Here is an 18,006-nt window from a genome sequence, read left to right on the forward strand (position 1 = left end):
GATTGGCCAAACTCCATCCATTGTGGCCATTTGGGGAGTGAACCAGCAGATGGAAGGCATCTCCATCTCTCTCTCTCTATCTCTCTCTCTCTCTCTCTCTCTCTCTTTCTTTCTCTCTCTCTCTTCCCCCCTCTTTCCCTGTAACTCTACCTTTCAAAGAAATAAATATTTAAAAAATCATAGAATCAGACAAGGGTGCCCACTCTCATCATTTTGGAAGATTCTGTCAAAGGAATTAGACAGGAAAAATAATCAATGGGACTAGAACCCAGGGTGCTGACACCGAAGGCAGATGATTAGCCTATTGAGTTGTGGCGCTGGCTATTTTTTTTTTTGACTGACAGAGTTAGTGAGAGAGAGAGAGACAGAGAGACAGAGACAGAGAGAAAGGTCTTCCTTCTGTTGGTTCACCCTCCAGATGGCCGATCAGAAGCCAGGAGCCAGGCACTTCCTCCTGGTCTCCGATGCAGGTACAGGGCCCAAGCACTTGGGCCATCCTCCACTGCACTCCAGGGCCACAGCAGAGAGCTGGACTGGAAGAGGAGCAACTGGGACAGAACCAGTGCCACAACCGGGGCTAGAACCCATGGTGCCAGCACCACAGGCGGAGGATTAGCCAAGTGAGCCACGGCGCTGGCAAAGTATTGAGTTTTATGTGAATATGTTTGAAAATTGTATATAGTTAAGAAGAGATCTTATTTAGCTTTTTTAATGTTATAGTGTGCTAAAGAACAAGTTATTTAACTTGATCACAAAGTTAAGGGGTGCATCATAAATAGAATGGCAAGGAAAAAAGATAATGGTAAAAAAATGAGTGGAACAAAAATTAAATTAGTGCTATCTTATAATGAAGGAAAGGATTGACAACTACAGAAATCAATGGATGCTCAGTTACAAATTTATTACATGAGGAGATATAACAATCATAACTCACAATTTTGAAAACACACCTTCTTTCCCACCATGTCTTTTGTGGAGAGTGGGAAGCGTTTGGCACTGCACCACAGTCGCCTTGGCACCCCGGTGCCCTTCGCGGCTCCACATACCCTGCCTTCTCTCAGGGGGACAGTTGGGGTGAAGACGAAGTCGACGACCAGGAGGGATGCAACCAAGTGGCCCGTGACTTGAGAGAGTTCTCAGCTGGACCATCTTTGGAGTGCAAGAGAGGTTCTCTGTTCCCACCAGATGGAGATGGGTCACCGGTGCTGCCAGAGAAGCTCAATGCATCTTCCCGGCTGCTGCGGGAAGCCGAACCCCATCTCAGCAGTGGCCGGTTCAGGTCCTTTCTATTCTGTGTTCACTGCTGTTCGCCATCCTCCTCACCTTTCTGCTCGCCATCATCTACCTGGCCGTTAAAGAGTTGCATGCTGAGAATTTGAAAAATGAAGATGGTGTAGACGCTGGGCTGTTAGGGTTCTGGATGCTGCTTATAATATTCCTAACTGCTGGATTCTCCTGTTGCAGCTTTTCTTGGACAGTGACTTATTTGATTCTTTTGAACCAGGAATGTTTCCTCCTACTCCTCTTTCACCTGCCAGGTTCAAGAAACGGACTGGACACTCCTTCCACATGGGCGACAGCATGGCAATTTTGAATGGCATTGTGGCTGCTCTTACTGTAGCATGGTGCCTCATGTATATCCATGCTGGAGCAATACTCTTGGCAAAATGTAGTCTAAATTGTTTCATAATAACAGGAAAGAACATCATTGCCTACTCAGAAGACTGAGAAGCCTAATGCTCATTATATGGTTCATCTGTGTGTCATCACACACTAAATAGTCATGCAATGAAAAAAAAATAAACTAGAAAACCTCAATGCAAGAAATGTATGAACTCAATGAAGAGAAGGCAGATCAATCTTAGTATAATGAGGCTTGGAGCTAAAATTAACATTTCTTTACAAGAAAATGTTGGTGCATATGATCTTTCTTCTTTTGCACGTTACCTATCAGACGTCTGCTTTTGAGGATGTATTTGTTAAAATCATTCACAATCATTCTAAGGAGTCACTGATTATTTTTGCCTTGTTGCTGAATTATTTTATCTACTGTCTATGAATAATGATGCTTCTTTAATTACTTTCTGAGCTACAAGTATTCCAAATCATTACCTCTGCGATTCTTTAGATTGCCTTAAGGGTGAAACTAAAGAGCTGCTAGAGAGTTCTGTAGCACAAATATCCCATAGTAAAATTTCTTCAGTTACTTAATTAAGATAAGAAAAAAACATTCAATTGTCATTTCATTTGTAAATGAATCCAACACATTGAAAAGTTATATATAATTGAAACTGATTGCTAAGAGTATGCTAACACATTTTACATAGATCCATTTAATTTTCATGTGCCACAAGAATATGCTCCTTTCAGCAGTAATGTTTTAGATAGGACATCAAGAACACATATAAGATTTCTGTGCAAAACAATTATTTGACACATTAGATAATAAAATAACTTTTTGCAACTGGGAAGTAGATTTTATATACTCTCATCTTTGTCCCCAAATGGATGGTAGAAACAGAGTGATGCTTGATTCATGTCTGCTACTTACTCATTAGCAAGATGAGCAAGAGGAGCAGCTGGGACTAGAACCGGCACCCACATGGGATGCCAGCATTTCAGGCCAGGGATTTAACCTGCTGCACCACAGTGTCAGCCCCAAAGTCCTGGTTCTTTATTCTGACCCTTCTGACCCTCCATTTTCTCATCTGTAAATTGGTGATATATCTGGAGGGCTTATGATGAAGAAAAAGGTGATGCTTGTAATGCCTTTCAGTACCACTTCTGAGACCCATGAAAGGTCATCGGGACTATCCTCCTGCCCCAATTCCAGGGCAGACAACTGACTCAACTCATTAAAATCTTCCAAAGATGTATGAGGATGACTTCAAAATGTTCTTGGAAAATGTATACTCTGAACATTTTGTGCATGGATTTCAAAAACGTTTGCACAAAATGAATTTCTCTTATAGCTCTATTTCCCACAAGGTTTTTGAAGTACCCCTGACAGCCTCCAATATCGCCAGCTAAGTGAGCAACCTGCCCTGTCAGCTCCCTTCCTCCTGTGCAGAGCTTCCTGCTGCCACAGGATCTGCCCAGCCCCTCCCATGCAAGTCAGCTGTGGAGAGACCCTTGACAGAACCCCTTCATCACAAGGGCTTCCCAGCAGCACTCCCTCCCCAGCCTCTCCCAGCCTAACCCATGCCTCCCTCCTTCCTGATCCCCAGACTCCTGTCAAGCTTCAGGTCTCTCTGCCCAAGCAGCTTAAGAGGCAAGGTGTCAGCCCTCTGCAACAGGCTTGGGAGGAAGGCATAAGAAGCAAAAGGCAGGAATGTGAAGGGGAATGGTGGTGGTGGGTGGGGATCAGGCTGGCCAGTTGGCTGTCCTGGGCCTATAGGACTGATAGGCTGTGAAGGGCAGTGTATCAGGCCCTGGAGCCTCTGTCCTGGGGCTCGGCCTGGTCCTGGGTGAGCAGGGCTGGGGAATGGGGAGTGAATGGTTTAGGGGTACTTACTCCAGGGGATGTGGAGCACACAGCAGGTCACATGATGAGGGATGGGTGAGACTGAGTCACTCTATGGCTGCGTAGGATGTGGGACTTGGAAGAGCATTCAGGGTTCCAGGAAGTGGGTGGACTCAGCTCTGAGGCAGGGCCACAACCACACATCCTATTTCAAAGGGACAGCCAGGAGAAGTACACAGCCACAGCCGCCGTGGGACAGACAGGTGGAGCTGAGGACCCCTGTAGGAGGATGCTGGCAAGAAGCTGGCCAGAGCAGAAACAGCAGCATGGATGCGGGTTTGAAGTGATGGGAGCCAAAGAAGGAGACTGGCAGTAGGATGAGAAAAGGCGGTGAGGGCACGGGGAGGGCTAGGGCAGGGGAGGGTTGAACCTGGGAGGGACTGGAAACAGGAACCCAGAGAGGGGGCTGCGGGAAGAACGCGAATAATGGGCAGCATGTATGGAGGTGGGATCCCGGGAATGGCCGGAGCTGGGATCCCAGTAGGGATGGTGGGATGACGGCAGCGCTGAGAACCGGTCTCCCTCATGGAGGGGTCGCGGGGGCCGGAAGGAGCGTGGGATTCCATTTTCCTGCGGTGGGCGTTTTCCCCTCTCCATCTCTGAGACCCCCTCCCCGACTGCCCTTCAGGACTGCCTATGGCGTCCAATTCCCATCTCCGAGGTGGGCTCTCAGACAGCGGAGAGCCTAGGATGCTCTTGGCGACAGGAGCCCAGCTTGAGGCGCGCCCCCAGGGGGCCGAGGGAGGCGGGATCTGACCGGCTCCGCGGATTGCCGCCCCTAGCTGGCCACAGGGGCAAGCGCCTCCAGGCGGCTCCCTGGCCAGCCCCGTGGTTGAGAACCCCGGCGGCGGCGACTCCTGGAGGGACTTGGTGCCCAGCCAGGGGAGCTTTGTGCCCACTAGACTGCCCTCCACCCCGGTCCCACCTGCCTCTCTTGCACCACTTCAACGTGACGCTAGGCACACATATTCCCTCTCCCACTCCGCCCCAGGCCTCTTATCTCCGACGCCAGTGACCCTGGCTTTCTCCCACGAAAGGTAGAAACGGGAGCAAATCGAGACTTGACTGTCAGATGTGTGTGACCCTGTTATTCTCCCATGGCCCATTCCCCCTTTTCTGACCCGCACCGCATCACACGTCTCATTTGTACCTCAGGGTCACTCGGAGCATCCACCGTCCCCACTCACCAGTCTGCGGCTCCTCCATTTCGGGGCACTCTCATCAGCCTGCCCCTGGCCTTCCCAGCTTTGGTCACTTTTTTTTTTTTCGATCTACAGCCATCCAGGACCTACCCATGCCCGTCTAAATATCATCTCAAGTCTCAGTCTCTCCACCCCATTACTTTCCATGGTCAGCTCTGGGAAGGCTCCCTGGACTAGGAACGCCCCTGACTATCACTGGACCCCTCAGGTTCCCTCTTCTGCACCCCAACGTATCCATTCCAGGTTTCGTCCTTATCCTCCACTGCCCAAATCAGAGCTCAGATTGCGAGAATTACAACAGGGAGGGCACCCTGCTAGGTCTCATCACCCCTCCAGCTCAGGGCACAGACACCTTTGCAAATCAAAGCCCTCCACAAACTTCATTTATGCAGGACTGGAGTGCAGAGGTCAGGGACTCTGCCACCTATCTCTGACCCTTCTGGTCCAGATTTTGCCATGTTTTAAGTACCACACATGGAGATTTCACATCTTTGAGCCCCTGAGGAGCCCTTATGCTCCTGTTCCCTGCAGTCTGCCCAGATTGTGCACCTACCCTTACCCACTTTCCAGATGTTTTACTTTCAACCCTGGTCACCTCGCTGAGTAATGACGTGAATTTGTCATTTTTAAATTAAATATTGCAAACAGCCTATAATATCAAACATTATTCAAGCAGATTATGGTGTGCCAACACCATGTGATTGTTGAAAGTCATCAATATGTTTATCTATGAAACTCAAAAACAACAATACTAGTCGAACAATACCCTATACCTGGTTCGGTTGTGTGAGTGCAACCTGTTGAAATCCCTGCTTAGTATATACTAAGTTGATCTTCAGTATATGAAGGTAATTGAAAATGAAACGTGATGAAGGGTGGGATGGGAGAGGAAGTGGGTGAGGGGAGGGCCATGGGAGGGAGGGAGGTTGGGGGTAAGCCACAACAATACAAAAGATGCATTTTATATTCTACTTAAAACTATTGGTTGAACTCTGTAATTAATACACAATTACTCTTAGGTGTTTAATCAATGCTATAACTAGTACTCAAATAGTATTTTACACTTTGTGTTTCTGTGTGGGAGCAAAATGTGGAAATCTTTACTTAATATACGCTAAATTGATCTTCTGTATATAAAGATAATTGAAAATTAATCATGATGTGAAAGGGAAGGGGAGAGGGAGTGGGAGAGGGGAGCGTTGTGGATGGGAGGGAAGATACGGGGGGGAGGAGGCTATTGTGGTCCATAAGCTGTACTTTGGAAATTTATGCTCATTAAATAAAAAAAAAGAAAGTCATCAAAAGAATAGGTTAAATGGGGAAAGGCCAGAAACAAAGCAGAACTTACTTCCTTATTGGCAGTGCCCTTCCTGGATGCTGGAATTCAGATTTGTTTTTTATTATTGATCCTTTTCAGTATTTCTTTTTTTCAAGGTGAATTTTTTTAGAATAAAGTAAAAAAATTATCATTCACTAATTTGATAAAATCACAAGTATTATGACTTTTAGCTCTTTTCCTACCCAAATATTTTTACACGTTTTATCTTGTATTTTAATAAATTGTTTATTTATTTGAGAGATAGAATTGAGCAGAAATACCAAGGAGAGAGATCACTTTTACCCACTGGTTCACTTCCCAAATGCCTGAAATGAAAGGGCTAGGCTGGGTGGAAGTCAAAGCCAGGAACTCACTCTAGGTCTCCCACGTGAGTGGCAGAGACCCATCACCTGCCACATCTCAGGGTCTGCATTCCCAGGAAGCTGGAGGTAAGTATTCAACACAGGCACTCTGATATAAGATGGACACATGCTGATTACTAGGCCAAATTTCAATCCACCTGATCTATTGATAGCTCTCAAAAACAATTATGGATGACTATATGTATTCCATGAAATATATTTTCTTCTGAAATATTTTGTTCTTTTGTGCAATGTAATGTTAACACAAAGAAGGCAGGTTAAATGCAGCTTATAGATGTAATTCTAAAAATATGATGCTTCCCTTCCTCCCTAGCAACCTCCCCCCTTCACTCTCCCTTCCCTTAACTCTCCCCTTCCTTCCTTCCTTCTTCCTTCCTTCCTTCTACTTTTCAGTATTTGAGATAACAATTTTAAGTAACATTACCATCAATGAGGTAAATGTCCCACTCAATAGATAAACAAGTTAAAGGAAAAAATCCTAGTAAAGTGGTGATATAGGCAAGGGCTATAAATAATAATAAAATAGAAAGATGATCATTTCATCCATGCACAGTAATTTTTTAACTTTTATTTAATGAATATAAATTTCCAAAGTACGATTTATGGATTACAATGGCTTCCCCCACATACTGTCCCTCCCACCCACTACCCTTCCCTTTCCCACTCCCTCTCCCCTTCCATTCACATCAAGAGTCATTTTCGATTATCTTAATATACAGAAGATCAGCTTAGTATACATTAAGTAAGGATTTCAACAGTTTGCTAACACACAGAAACATAAAGTGAAAAATAATAGATGATTTTTTTAAATGATGATGAAATCAGATCAGACCTATTGTCATGTTTAATCCTAGTGAGAGTCAAGTTGGAGTTGATAATTTTTTTTTACAGAAGATCAGTTTAGTATGCATTAAGTAAAGATTTCAACAGTTTGCACCCACATAGAAACACAAAGTGAAATATATTGTTTGAGTACTCGTTATAGCATTAAATCTCAATGCACAGCACATTAAGGACAGAGATCCTACAAGAGGAGTAAGTGCACAGTGACTCCTGTTGTTGACTTTACCAATTGACACTCCTGTCTATGGCATCAGTAATCTCCCTATGCTCCAGTCCTGAGTTTGCAAGGCTATGGAAGCCCTCTGAGTTCTCCGACTCTTATCTTGTTTAGACAAGGTCATAGTCAAAGTGGAGGTTCTCTCCTCCCTTCAGAGAAAGGTACCTCCTTCTTTGAAGACCTGTTCTTTCCACTCACTCACAGAGATCTTTTGCCAGAGTGTCTTGGCTTTCCATGCCTGAAATACTCTCATGGGCTTTTCAGCCAGATCCGAATGCCTTTAGGGCTGATTCTGAGGCCAGAGTGCTATTTAGGACATCTGCCATTCTATGAGTCTGCTGAGTATCTCACTTCCCATGTTGGATCACTCTCCCCTTTATTTATTCTATCGGTTAGTGTTAGCAGGTACTAGACTTGTTTATGTGCTCCCTTTTGACTCTTACTCCTTTCATTATGATCAACTGTGAACTGAAATTGATCACTTGGAATAGTGAGGTGGCATTGGTACATGCCACCTTGATGGGATTGAATTGGAATCCCCTGGTATGTTTCTAACTCTACCATTTGGGGCAAGTCAGCTTGAGCATGTCCCAAATTATACATCTCTTCCCTCTCTTATTCCCACTCTTATGTTTAACAGGGATCACATTTCAGTTAAATTTCAACACTTAAGAATAACTGTGTATTAATTACAGAATTAAACCAGTCATATTAAGTAGAACAGACAACAAAACTACTAAGAGGGATAATGTATTAAGTTGTTCATTAACAGTCAGGGCTATGCTGATCAAGTCACCGTTTCCCATAGTGTCCATTTCACTTCAACAGGTTTCCTTTTTGGTGTTCAGTCAGTTGTCACTGATCAGGGAGAACATATGGTATTTGTCCCTTTGGGACTGGCTTACTTCACTCAGCATGATGTGTTCCAGATTCCTCCATTTTGTTGCAAATGACTGGATTTCATTGTTTCTTACTGTGGTATAGTATTCTAAAGAGTACATATCCCATAATTTCTTTATCCAGTCTACCGTTGATGGGCGTTTAGGTTGGTTCCAGGTCTTAGCTGTTGTGAATTGAGCTGCAATAAACCTTAGAGTTCAGACCACTTTTTTGTTTGCCAATTTAAATTCCTTTGGGTAAATTCCAAGGAGTGGGATGGCTGGGTCGAATGGTAGGGTTATCTTCAGGTTTCTGAGGAATCTCCAGACTGACTTCCATAGTGGCTTGACCAGTTTGCATTCCCACCAACAGTGGGTTAGTGTCCCTTTTTCCCCACATCCTCGCCAGCATCTATTGTTGGTAGATTTCTGAATGTGAGCCATTCTAACCGGGGTGAGGTGAAACCTCATTGTGGTTTTGATTTGCATTTCCCTGATTGCTAATGACCTTGAACATTTTTTCATGTGCCTGTTGGCCATTTGGATTTCCTCTTTTGAAAAATGTCTATTGAGGTCCTTGGCCCATATCTTAAGTGGGTTGTTGGTTTTGTTTTTGTGGAGTTTCTTGATCTCTTTGTAGATTCTGGTTATTAACCCTTTATCTGTTGCATAGTTTGCAAATATTTTTTCCCATTCGGTCGGTTGTCTCTTCACTCTCCTGACTGTTTCTTTTGCAGTACAGAAACTTCTCAATTTGATGCAATCCCAATAGTTGATTTTGGCTTTGACTGCCTGTGCCTCCCGGGTCTTTTCCAGAAATTCTTTGCCTGTGCCAGTATCTTGAAGGGTTTCTCCAATGTTCTCTAATAACTTAATGGTGTCAGGACATAGATTTAGGTCTTTAATCCACATTGAATGGATTTTTGTGTAAGGTGTAAGGTAGGGGTCTTGCTTCATGCTTCTGCATGTGGAAATCCAGTTTTCCCAGCACCATTTATTGAATAGACTGTCCTTGCTCCAGGAATTAGCTTTAGATCCTTGATCAAATATAAGTTGGCTGTAGATGATGGACTATTTTTAGCACCTTATCTGACATTGGTTTTCATACCTCATTCCTTTCTTTAATGTTTTATTTATTTGAAAATCAGAGCATCACGGATGGGAGGGAGGAAGGGAAGGAAGGAGGGAGAAAGAGGAGAGGGAGAAAGGTAGAAAGAGAGAGAGGGAGAGAAAAAAGGAAAAGAAAAGAAATGAAAGGAAAAGAAAAGAAGAAAAAAAGAAAAGAAAGAGAGGAAGGAAGGGGGCAGGCACTGTTCTAGTCTTGGTTGCTCCTCTTCCAGTCCAGCTCTCTGCTGTGGCCCAAGAAGGCAGCAGAGGATGGCCCAAGTGCTTGGGATCCTGCACCCACATGGGAGACCAGGAGGAAGCTCCTGGCTCCTGGCTTCAGATTGGTGCAGTGCCGGCTGTAGCGGCCATTTGGGGAGTGAACCAATAGAAGGAAGAACTTTCTTTCTGTCTTTCCCTCTCACTGTCTATAACTCTACCTGTCAAAAAAAAGGGGGAGGGAGAGAAAGAAAGAGCTCTTCTATCTGCTGTTTTATTTCTCAGATGGCTGAAACAACTGAGTCTGATCCAGGCTGAAGGCTATGAATTTAATATGGTTCTCCCACAAGGGTGTCAAGGTTCTAAACCCTTAGCTACCTTCCATTGCTTTTCTCAAGTCATTAGCAGAAAGTTAAATCAGATGTGGAGCATCCAGTGCCCATATTGGATGCTGACATCACAGGTAGTGTCTTGACCTATTAATCCATAAATTCAGCCCCAACTGTTACTTAACAAATTGTTTATTTTTCTCACAATGATCACAATATGTATTTTATTGATTTTCATCCCCATACTATTTTGTGTTTCTGCCTTTGCATTGCACCTGTCACCTTTGTGTGTCCACAGTATCTTGAAGCCAGAGCCTTCCATGTTATCTTGTTCATTGAGATGTTATCAACCCTTTGAAAGTGTAACTTTACCTCACAACTTTATGTACACATTTTTCAGATAAATGTAATGCAATACCTGGCTATTAACTCTATAGGTAACATTTTGAAAATTTTGTTGATATTTTGGGGGATCTAAATGTACCTCTTATTATTGAAAGTAACATACTCCTGTATAGTCAAGGATTTTAGTATTTTAAAGATTTATTTTAAGGGCAGTGTGGAAAAGAAACATGGGGGGGATTTCATGTATTTGTGTACCCATCTAATTGCCAAAGAAACTGGGACTGAGCCAGGCCTAAGCGAGGAGCCAGAACCTCCATCTGAGGCTTTGATGTGGATGGCAAGAAAAGGATTATTTATGCCATAATCTTATGCCTCCAAAGTACATTAGCAGAAAGCTGGATCAGTAATGCAGAATAGATTGTACTTCTACCAGGCATCACAATGTTTGATTAAGCCACTGGTGGCTTAATCCACTGGATGAGAACATCATCCCCCAGACATACTTATTTTACTTCTGTGATAGATGGTATGATCTTTGGTATAAATATGTTGGACTTTTTATCATTCATTTTTTATGCAACAGTAACAATCTGTACTTCTGTCACTTTATCTACATTAGCTTATTTTTGTTTCTTCTCCCAGGATATTTATTTGTTCTTACATTGATCATAATTAGCTTTTCACAATCATATGACGCTTTAAATTATATTTATTATCAGTAATATCTCTGTAATTAACACACAATTATTCTTAGGTGTTTAAATTTTAACTGAAAAGTGATCCCTGTTAGGAATTTGGAAAACATTATGTTGAGTGAAATAAGCCAATCCCAAAGGGACAAATACCACTTGTTCTCCTTGATAGGTGACAACTAACTGAGCACCAAAAAGGAAACCTGTTAAAATGAAATGAACACTATGAGAAATGGTGACTTGATCAGCCCTCACCCTCACTGTTGATGAGCAGCTTAATATGTTATCCTTCTTAGTATCTTTTTGTTTGTTCTACTTAATACTTTTGGTTGAATACTGTAATCAATACACAATTCTTCTTCAGTGCTGAAACTTAACTGAGAAGTGATCACTGTTAAATGTAAGAGTGGGAATAAGAGAGGGAAGAGATGTGCAATTCGGGACATGCTCAAGCTGACATACCTCAAATGGTAGACTTAGAAACATACCAGGGGATTCGAATTCAATCCCATCAAGGTGGCATGTACCAATGCCATCTCACTAGTCCCAGTGATCAATTTCTGTTCACAATTGATCGTAATGATAGGACTAAGAACCAAAGGGAGCACATAAACAAGTCTAGTACCTGCTAACACTAACCGATAGAATAAATAAAGGGGAGAGTGATCCAACATGGGAAGTGAGATACTCAGCAGACTCATAGAATGGCAGATGTCCTAAACAGCACTCTGGCCTCAGAATCAGCCCTTAAGACATGTGGATCCGGCTGAAAAGCCCATGAGAGTATTTCAGGCATGGAAAGCCAAGACACTCTGGGAAAAAAAAAAAACGAAATGAAAGATCTCTGTGAGTGAGATCCCAGTGGAAAGAATGGGTCATCAAAGAAGGAGGTACCTTTCTCTGAAGGGAGGAGAGAACTTCCACTTTGACCATAGCCTTGTCTACATATGATCAGAGTCAGTGAACTCAGGGGGCTTCCATAGCCTTGGCAGCTCATGACAAGAGCCTAGGGTGATTACTGATGCCATAAACAAGAGTGTCAATTGGTAAAGTCAACAACAGGAGTCACTGTGCACTTACTCCTCATGTAGGATCTTTGTCCTTAGTGTGCTGTACATTGAGATTTAATGCTATAACTAGTACTCAAACAGTATTTTTCACTTTATGTGTCTGTGTGGGAGCAAACTGTTGAAATCTTTACTTAATGTATGCTAAACTGATCTTCTGTATATAAAGATAATTGAAAATGAATCTTGATGTGAATGGAAGGGGAGAGGGAGTGGATAAGGGGAGGGTTGCGGGTTGGAGGGACATCATGGGGGGGAAGCCATTGTAATCCATATTCTGTACTTTGGAAATTTATATTCATTAAATAAAAGTTAAAAAAATAATATCTTAATCGGAACCAGCCCAACACCAAGTGTTTAATTTGGTTAGCATTTTGTGAAGTCATCAACACACTCAAATTCTGTAGTTTTTCCTGTTAACTGTCATATACATAGTTTCTCACAGACATGTTCTAAATTTTGCCTTTGATTTTTAAAACTTCCACACTGTAATTCAAGATATGTGAACCTTTCCTTTTATATATTATAGAACATGACATGATCTTTATATTATTTAAATTTTGGGACTTTTTTTGTATTTTATGGTATTGATGTAATTGTATTGAACTATTTATCAGAATATTCCCTATTTCTACTTTTCACCTCATTATTCCCCCTTTCAGATTACTCATTACTTCTCACAGTAATCATAACATATCTTATTTCATAGTGTGTGTTCATTTTTACTTGTGTCCATGATCACAACATATGTTTTTATAACACATACATCACTTTTTATTTTTACTTTACTTTTTAATCTTTTGTTATAGCCTGTGTATCACTAACATTCTAGTAAACCAGTGGTGATACAGTGACCCTGTGCCATACTTTGCATTTTCATTGTAAGTTCATCAGGTTGCTCAAACTTCTCTAAGTTGTCCTGGAAAATTTCATATATATACAGGAGTATTAAGCCAGTTGTATTCATTCTTCCTTTCCAACTGACACACTTTTACCTTTTCCAGATTTTTATCACTGGCATATAAAATTTTTCATCATTCATTCTAGACACTGCTATATTTCTGCTAATATACCATGTAAAATGGAAAAATCTCATCACAATTTAAGGTAATCCACTTAAAATATTTTAAAGATTTTTATTTATTTTAAAGGTAGATTTAGATATATACAGATAGGAGGAGTGTCAGAGAGAAAGATCTTTCATCTACTAGTTCATTCCTCAAATCGTTGCTATGGCTGGAGCAGAGTCTATTCAAACCCAATAGCAAAGAACTTCTTCCGATTCCCCTAAACAGGTTCAGGGGCTTATGTTCTTGGCCTATTCTCTCTACTGTTTCCTCAGGCTATAGTAGAAAGCTGGATTAGAAGAGGAGCATCCAGGAAATGAACTAGGACACATCTGGGAAGCCAGTACCACTGGCAGAGTCCTAGACTACTACACTACAGCACTATCCCTAAGAAACACATTAAACTTTGTTGTAACAGACTCTTTTTAACCAAATACCTTTATGCTTGCTAATTAATATTACTCCAGCCAAGTTATTCAGTTTCACTTTCCATTTTAGAAAAATATTTTAGGGTCAGTTCTGTGGCACAGCAAGTTAATGCCCTGGCCTGATGCATTGGCATCTGATATGGGCACCAGTTCAAGACTCGGCTGCTCTGCTTCCAAGCTAGCTTTCTGCTATGGCCTGGGAAAGCAGTAGAAGGTGGCCCAAATACTTGGGCCCCTGCACCTGCATGGGGTACTTGGAAGAAGCTCCTGGCTACTGGCTTTGGGTCATCGCAGTCCCGGCTGTTGTGGCCAATTGGGGAGTGAACCCGTGGATGAAGACCTCTCTCTCTCTCTCTCTCTCTCTCTCTACCTCTCTTTTCTCTATGTAACTCTGACTTTCAAATAAATAAATAAATCTTAAAAAATAGCCCTTGCATATGAGATTCTGGGACCTGTTCTTAAAAAAAAAAGAATAAAAGAAAAGAGGAAAAATATTTTATATAGTTAATGTCTCTTCTTTGGCTATTGTGTTTGAATTTACTGATTTACTGCTATTTCTATGTCTCTGATTCTCTCCCTCTCCTTCTCCCTCTTCCTTTCCCTCTCTCTTCCTTTCTAACATCCTAGCTTAAGTGAGTGCTACTACAATGAACCTGTGGCCATCTTGCATGATTTTTAGTAGTGATGTGATTAGGTCACTCAAAATTTTGAGTTTCCCTTGCAACATTCATACACACAGTATCTGTGATCTGTCAAGAGGAAATTTAGTCTTTTAGACCTTCAAAGTCACATATTTTAAACTTAGTTGACTTTTATGATGGCAAAATTATCATTCACAGAAATTTTCCAAAATGTAGCCATAGATACATTTTCTCTTAAAATTATTAAAGTTGGTAGAATGATCTCTGGTTGTTTTATATTCATTGATTTTTATTTTTATTTCACTTCAAATGTAATTATAATGAACTATTCTCACCAAATTCCCTCATCATATCTACATTTTAATAGAATTTATGGGATTATAAATTAACCTTTGGTTTTAGAAAGTTTTTAATGCATAGTTCTAGGTACTAGGATGATTTCTTTAAGTTCATTTTCTTGATCACTCCTTGATTCAACGTACTGAGAAATAATCTTTATATTTCTCTTTTAAGTGTAGTGGAGTATATTTTTACACCAAATACTCCTATTTTTACTTGTCACTCTTATTTCTCATATTGCATTACTAAATTTTGCTCACTAAAACTGTGCATTAATTAAACATTTATTTCATAGCATAAGCTTCTACCTTATTGTTTGGTTTTGAAAGACATTTTGCTCATGTTAAAAAAAGGTTATGTAGACATAGCATTCATTCAATACTTTCATTTTCAACAAATGGGAATTGTATTGAGGCCTTGGGGCCAAGGGCTGTGGCAGGGGCATCCTTCTATGGGTAGAGCTTTACTTGACCATTTTTCCACTTCTTGGGGTGGACTTTTTTGTTTATTTTTCAATATTTATTTAGTTTTTTAAATTTTTTATTTTGAAACCCAGAGTCACGATAGGAAGAGGGAGATATAGAGGCAGAGATTGATTGGTCATCCATGGGTTCACTCCCCAATGGTCACCAAGACTGGGGTCGGGTGTGGCTAAAGTCAGGAGACAGGAACTTCCTATGGGTCTCACACTAAGTGCAGGGGATCAGGAACTTGGGACATTTCCACTGCTTTTCTAAGCACATTAGCGGAGAGGCAGATCTGAAATGAACTAATGAAGCTCAAAACTATGCCCACATGGGATGGTGGCATCACAGGAGGTAGAGATAATTGATATGGCTGCATTTTTCTTGTGATAGTTGGCATCACACAGAGGTAGTTGAGTTTAACACTTGAGGCAGATCATGTCACATTTGTATATATACACACATATATAAATGATTTCTTTATCCAGTCAATAATTAATGAACATCTCAGTTGATTCCATATCTTAGCTATTGTTAATTGAGCTTCAATGGAATGGGAGTACAAATAACTCTTTCATATGCTGATTTTTTTCTTTATTTGGTTTGGGTAAATTCCCAGGAGTGGAATGGCTGGGTCATATGGTAAATCTGATATATCTCCATGCTGTTTTATCAGTTGCTGGACAAGTTTACATTCCCACCAACAGTGCATTAGTGTACATTTTTCCTCACATCTTCACCAGCAATTGTTGTTTATTGATTTCTGTGTGACAGCCATTCTAACAGCGGTGAGGGGAAAGACACTGTGGTTTTGACTTGCATTTCCCTGATACCTAGTGATTCTGGGAATTTTTTTCAAGTGTCTTTTGGCCATATTAATTTCCATTCTTGACAAATGACTGTTTAAGTCCTTTGCCCAATTCTTGACTGGATTGTTTGTTTTGTCATTCTTAAGTTTCTTGATTTCTTTATAAATTCTGGATATTAACCCTTTATCAGTTGCATAGTTTTCAGCTATTTTCTTCCATTCTGTCAATTGCCTCTTTATTTTGCTGAGTGTTTCTTTTTCAATGCAGAAGCTTTTCAACTTGAAGTAATCCTATTTGTCTATTTCAATTCTGATTGCCTGTGTTTTGGGGTCTTTCTAGTAAGTCTTTGCCCATTCCAATGTTTTGAAGTATTTCCTCAGTGTTTCCTCATAATTAGATTCTATCAGGTTGTCAATTTAGATCTTTGATACATTTTGAGTAGATTTTTGTGCAAGGCCTAGGTTGTGGACTTGTAGCATACAGCTGCATATGGAGATCCAGTTTTCCCAGCACCATTTGTTGTTGAGACTGTCCTTGTTCTGAGGATTGATTTTAGCTCCTTTGCGTGGATTGATTTCTGGAACCTCTATTCTGTTCCATTTTTTCTACCTGTCTGTTTTGTACAAGTACCAGACTATTTTGATTATAACTGCACTGTAGTATGTCCTGAAATTTAGTATTGTGATGCCCCTGACTTCATTTTTGTTGTGTAAGATTGATTTTGCTATTCGGGGTCTCTTGTGTTTCATATGAATATTAGCATCATTTTTCCTATATCTCAAAAAAAAATCTTTGGTATGTTTATTTGGATTCCATTGAATATGAAAATTGCTTTCATCAGTATGGATATTTTGAAAATATTGATTGTTCCAACCCATGAACTTGGAAGATGTGTCCATTTTTATGTTTTTATCTATTTATTTAATGTTTTATAATTTTTAAAATAGAGATCCTAGACAACCTTGGTTAAATTTATAACAAAGTATGTTGCAGTTGATTTCTCAACAATGTTGCAGTGGATTCATTTCTGAGTGGAGGAGCGTGGTGGGGGCAAGAGGTGTGGAGTCACCACACAGACCCCAGGAGTCGGGTGAAAGCAGGCTTGAGGCAAGCAGCCTGCAGACTCATTTATTTCAGTTGGTACAACATCTTATATAACCAAGACCAGCCAATCTGGTGAATGGGCGGTCTATGCCCCAACCAATCACAGCCTGTTGCCAGGCAGTTTCCAAAGCCATCCAATCACAGCCTTTTGCCAGGCAGGCTCCATTTGCCATGTGGGTTTCAAATCCATCCAATCACAGCCTGTTGCCAGGTAGGCTATGTTGCCAAGTGGGTTTCAAAGCCATTCCTGAGTAACACACTCACTTGCCAGCAGCCACCTTGGCATGGCTTTCTCATTCCACCACAAAAGTATTTATACTTTTTTTGCTATTGTAAATGAGATTGAGCTAAATTACTTTTTTAATATTATAGTGTCTGGGTATACAAAGGTTATTGTTTTTTTCATGTTAATTGTATATCTGTTGTTATATTTCCTTTTTCATCTCTGATTTCATTGATTTGGGTCTTCTCTTCAGTTTTTATCTCACAGTGAAAATTCCAGAACACTGTCTTTCAACTTAGATATTCTTTCTTCTGCCTCAGTGAATCTGTTTTTAATGCTTTCTCCCATATTTTTAATTTGATCTATTGAATTCTTTATTTCTGAAATTTCATTTTGATTTATCTTTAAAATCTCAATTTCAAGGGAAAATTTCATTCATTTCAACCATGAATTTCTTTATTTCATTAATTTGGTTCTGGTTATTTTTGAGTAATCCTGTGGTTAATCATTGGAATTCAATTTCTGACATTTCATCAATCTCTTCATCTTCATAATCTAATTTTGAAATGATTTTGTGTTCCTTTGTTCGGGAGGTCATGTTTTCTTCCTTATTCTTGTTTATTGAATTTCTGCACTTATTTTTAGGCATTTGTGGATATACTTGTTGTTTTTTTCTCTGATGGCTTTGATTTTTATACTGTGCCTTTGTGGCTTAGTGGAATATTTGCACTTTCAGTGAATGCCCTTACGTGTGCTGGTTGTAGTCAGAGAGTTCCGGTTGTGCTCAAGCATGAGGCAAATATCCAGGATA

General features: G+C 40.8%; 1 pseudogene; it reads left to right on the top strand.

Annotated features, from left to right (window-relative positions):
* Positions 1-963: 963 nt before the first annotated feature.
* LOC149122890 (ADP-ribosylation factor-like protein 6-interacting protein 6) lies at positions 964-1,728 on the top strand (annotated as a pseudogene).
* The last annotated feature ends 16,278 nt before the right edge of the window (positions 1,729-18,006 follow it).

The sequence above is a fragment of the Oryctolagus cuniculus genome, chromosome 13, assembly GCF_051225735.1.
Source record: "Oryctolagus cuniculus isolate XC-2025 breed Fujian yellow rabbit chromosome 13, ASM5122573v1, whole genome shotgun sequence".
Lineage (NCBI taxonomy): Eukaryota > Metazoa > Chordata > Mammalia > Lagomorpha > Leporidae > Oryctolagus > Oryctolagus cuniculus.